Source organism: Rattus rattus, chromosome 14, assembly GCF_011064425.1.
Source record: "Rattus rattus isolate New Zealand chromosome 14, Rrattus_CSIRO_v1, whole genome shotgun sequence".
NCBI lineage: Eukaryota > Metazoa > Chordata > Mammalia > Rodentia > Muridae > Rattus > Rattus rattus.
The window spans coordinates 41,786,854-41,791,853 of NC_046167.1; the positions used below are offsets into that span (position 1 = coordinate 41,786,854).

Consider the following 5,000-nt stretch of genomic DNA (forward strand, 5'->3'; position numbering starts at 1 on the left):
ACGAAGTTCCTTCCTCCATCGGAATCCAGGGTCTGGGGACGTAGTCTTAGCTACAGTGAGTAAATACTTCAGGAGATCTGAGAACACAAGTTGCCCCTTCTTCCTAGCACCGCATTCCCTCTGCAGTCTAAAGGCAGAGGGGATTGTAGGTTTAGAGCTCAACTTTAAAAATGATTCTGTCCGTCTCTCCCTCATCCTTCTTAGTTCCCCTAGTTCCTTGCGTTTGGCAGATCTAACCTAAAGCTACTTTGAGTGGACTTGGAACTGTAGACCCTCTCTGCGGATTCCAGAGAATGTGTCAGTAGCGAGGGGTTCAATTTTCGGGGGGCCTTCATTCTCTTGCAATGGAATCTGCGGGGTCTTTTGTTGTTTTTCTAAGTATACTAAGAAATTCTTCACTACTAGAGCGCTTTGGAAGCTTTCTCTATTACTTAACACTTCAGAAACATTCGAGACGGAGGTAGTCGTGGCCGAGTGGTTAAGGCGATGGACTTGAAATCCATTGGGGTTTCCCCGCGCAGGTTCGAATCCTGCCGACTACGGTTTTATCAAGCACTAAATGAATAAAACTACAGTCCTCATCATTCTGCGCGGACTTGGAAGTTGTGCTTACTTCGTTAATTCTTTGTCTTTGGCTTAGAACAGCTATGAAACTTCTCACTCATGTTCCATTAATGTTAACATTAATGTTCATTTAACATTACTAATAGCAACATTTGGAAGACCAAGGCAGTATAATTCCTTTAAGGCGACCTGAACTTTAAAGACCTGTATTTCATATTATCTCCTTCTGCTACCGATGTGGTTAAAAACAGAGAACATTGATGTTATAAAGTAGAATCTATTGAATATGATTAAGAATATTAAATTACACAAAGTAGAGTTTAAAAGTGAAGTCCTAGTTTTCTTATCAGTGTAATTCCACCAGGCAGACAGAATGACCCTGGTAAACAGCTGCCTGGCAAAAAGCTGTCCTGGTCTGTCTCTAGATAACAGTGAAAAACCAAACCTTGTTTTCTGTCTTTGTGTAAGATCCTTAATTGCTCAAAGTGGAATGTAGGGTTGTAAAACCATATAAGAGTTCAGAGCTTTCTGTATGAGACTTGCTCTGTTTCTGGAGCCACAACCACTTGTGCACTGTTAAGAGTTTGCTTTATTAATATCTAAGCACTGGCATGATTTCTCACTGAGAAGGCATATTAACTCTACAATAGCCCTGATGGTTTAGCCTAGAGTCTTAAGCATGCTAGGCAAGTACTCTACCACTGAGCTGAATTGCTACACTGACCTTGAAGCCTTCTGCCCCTGCCTCAGAGGAGTTAGGGTTACAGGTCTGCACCACATGCCTATATGTCTCCATTCTAAATAAACTGCTCAATGACACACAGTGGCGGTAAACTAAGGGTTTCTAGATAGAATTAGAAGACTCTAAGTTAGCTTTATTGGGTACCTCAAATGCTGAATTTCAAATCTCAGTTTTCAGCCGGGAAGGTCATTGGCTCAGAAAGTAAACCTCTCGAAGACCTTAGGAAGTCCCTGGAACTGACCAGATATGATAGGTCCTTCTCAAGCATAGTTATAAATTTAAGTAAGACTTACTGAAAGAAATTCTCAGGTAAGCTGAATTGCCTAGAAGAGTCTCAGACAGGCCTGGGAGAAAGCAGACCCGCCAAGCTGTCTGAAAGGAGCAGAGATGGCTGAGCTGTTTAACAGAGGCTCTTGCAGAGCCTGATAGCTACTTCCAAATCATACAACCAGTCCCAGGTTCCCAGGTTTCCAGAGCTGTCCCCCCATGCTGTGGTAAGTAGACCTTTGTCCATGTCTCCCCAGGGACAGAATCGCACATCAGCCACAAACTACAATTTCAAAGGCTCCCTGTGCTTTCTGGTTTGTATATCTATACACTATAACTCATTTCACAGGTCAGGAGGGCTGTAGAGGTTAACATAACAAGAAACAAAGATACGTCTGAGGACGTTCAGAAGTTGAATGCCCTTTAAGTGGGCTCTAAGTTTCAATGTTAGGAAGCCGTCTGGGTCTTTTCTGCTCAGGCTATCAACCAGCAGCCCTCACTCAGTCCCATTCAGATCTGCAGCTAGAGGTTTGGGGTGGGGCTCATAGCACTGCCCATAGGATCTTTGGAGGTGAGAGTGCTTTATTTAGAAAATATCAATTATTAGTCCAGGGAGTCAATCATCTGCTTCCTGTCAAGCTGCTTTGTGGTCCACAAAGAGTCCCCTGACATTGGACTTTCTCAGCCCCCTCGAATCTGTCACTGAAAACAATCTACTCTTTCCATAACTTAAGGGGAAGTAAGTAAAGAGTATCTTTGCCAGGCAGATGGAGAAGTTGTAGTTTCTCCATTCACATGATAAAAAGGAGAAAAAAGTGAAAGGAAAGAAGCTGTAGCGGTCTGTGCCTGCAATTATAGCACTTGGGTGTGAGGTGGAGTTGAGGCAGAAGGATTACTGTGAATTCAAGTCCATCCTGGGCTATACTGTGAGTTCTAGACTGGCAGTGAGACCTTATAGGGAAAAAAGGAAAAGGAAGAATTATTAGTTCATTCTAAGTTTACATTAGGAGAAAATACCTCAGTTCTCTTCCTGGAGATTGAGAGATGACTCAGCCCTTTCTACTTGGTCTAGCTATCACCTTGAGTTGACCTCTGTGTCCTGAGAACAAAGAACTTCTGATGCTTATGAGTTTAGTTCTTGTCCAGAGGAAATAAAGATGGTTCCAAATTTCTGGTAAGAGAGAGTGAGAGCAATCATTGAGTGAGAAGCCGTCAGTCACACTGCCATGGCAGAGCTGAGACTGCAGCTCTCAATATTAGAAGATTGTTGGTTTGCTTTTTTTTTTTTTTTCTTTTGAAAGGTGATCTTACTGTGTAGCCTCTCCCCCTTGAGTGCTGGAATTAAAGTTGTGTGACCTCCAGAAAATGTGTTTTGTAAAATTATTTGGCTCTGAAGATGAAAGAACTAGGTGGGGAGCAAGTTATAACACATGATCACTCTGGTTCAATCAAGTTATAACACATGATCACTCTGGTTCAATCAAGATATAACACATGACCACTCTGGTTCAATCAAGTTATAACACATGATCACTCTGGTTCAATCAAGTTATAACACATGACCACTCTGGTTCAATCAAGTTATAACACATGATCACTCTGGTTCAATCAAGTTATAACACATGATCACTCTGGTTCTGGGGAGGTCATTCAGCTCTGAGAGAGAGGAGACCGTCCTATAAGACACTCAAGGAAACTTGGAGACTCAAGGATTTTGTATGCAGTCAGGATGTATTTTGTGCCAAAGTATTATGCAGTATTTAAAAGGATTGTATCTAAATTTAACCCTATGGATAAATATAAAAAAAAAGAAAGTAAATGCAGGAGCAGAATGAAGCATATAACAAATTATCATCACAGAAAAGTCACATTAATATGTGCTTTGTAAGAAGTAGTACATTCTGTTACAAATGGAAACGTCAAATATATTTCATACAGACTTTGAAACAGATTAGAGATAGTCCATTGTGAGAATAAAGAGGAACCAGTTAAGAGCAAGGAGTGATGGTGCGCACATCCATGATTCAGTACTTGGGAGTTAGAGCAGGATGATCCCTTCAATCGCAAGGTCTGCCTAGGTTGCAAGCTGAATGAGGCTAGTCAGGGATTTTTTTACATGGACTGAAAATGGTCCCATGAACTGTGGAACATAGCAAACCCAAACACCTGCATCTGAACTCCAGAACAGAAAGTAACTGTGTAGAGAGTGTTGATGCTTTCATGCCAACAATGATTTATTCATAACAAGAGTGCACACCGGATAATGGAATAAAAACCTGTGTCTTGCGGGGCTAGACGGTGAGTGTACTTTAATTAAATGACTTGGAGAGGCTGAAGGGAAGGAGGCTCTGCTCCAAACTGGAAGACATCTGAAATCGGGTTTATCATTTAATCTCATGTACGGAGAGGCAGTCTAGAGTGAGGACAAGCTAAAGTTAATGGAGACATGCTCATCAAATGTCCCCATTTCCACAGGTAAAAAGGAATGGTTAGTGTGTTTTGAGGAATAATAGTCATCAAATAAACACTGAAAAAAAAATGCCATTTTGGAGTTCCCAAAACATTCCTATCCCTTCTGCCTCCGTAGATAATCCCAAATCATTAAGAAGACCTCTATGTTTTCTTACTTACAGCCAGTTAATTTAAAATTTTCAATGTTTTATTTTCCGCACCTGTTTATTCATCTTGCTGTCCTTTATACACACAGATAAGCCAGTTTCTGTGGTCATTGCAGGGAGAGGGAGAAACCATTAGGCTGCAGGTCATTTGTAGAGGAGAAACTTGCTATGAACAGTATTTTCTTAGTCTATTTAATGTGCACAGAAAATAAGACCTTTTTACAGGTGCATGGCATCATTTTACTGGTGGTTTTATTTATTATTTATTTATAGCGCTGCACATTGAAGGCATGGTAGACAAGCCTTACAGAGTTACTCAGCTCTTCGTTTACTTTCTAGTTTCAGCAGAAAGTTTTTCACTCACATAGTAAAGCTCACACCTCGTTGGAATTTACAGTAGACACAATGTGCACAGTTAGTATAGATCATTTACAGAGAATGGAGGATAGACAGGGACAGATGGAAATAATGACTAAATTTACAGAAAAGCATCCTCAAAAGCCAGCTAGGTCCCACCGAGATTTGAACTCGGATTACTGGATTCAGAGTCCAGAATGCTAACCACTACGCCATGGAACCACCTCGCCTTTACACCTTAAGATTAATGAGTGATCCGTAAGAATAGTAGGTTATTCAAGTCCGAGTTTCTGTTTGTGACAGCATCTGGTTTAGGCTGCCCTTCCACTACCTTGTGGTTACATTTGTCTTTGAACTTCCTAGAGCTGGGAATACAGGAGTGTGCTACCAAAGTGTCTCAAAGTCAAAAAATTTTAATATATATCTACGGGTGACATCGTTTTGAAGGAAAC

General features: G+C 41.1%; 2 non-coding genes across 2 annotated transcripts; one reads left to right on the top strand and one right to left on the bottom strand.

Annotated features, from left to right (window-relative positions):
* The first annotated feature begins 460 nt into the window (after positions 1–460).
* On the top strand, positions 461–542 carry Trnas-uga. Its single transcript has one exon. It is a non-coding gene; the product is annotated as a tRNA-Ser (tRNA).
* Positions 543–4,698: 4,156 nt separating this feature from the next.
* Positions 4,699–4,770, bottom strand: Trnaq-cug. The gene has a single exon. It is a non-coding gene; the product is annotated as a tRNA-Gln (tRNA).
* Between the last annotated feature and the right edge of the window lie 230 nt (positions 4,771–5,000).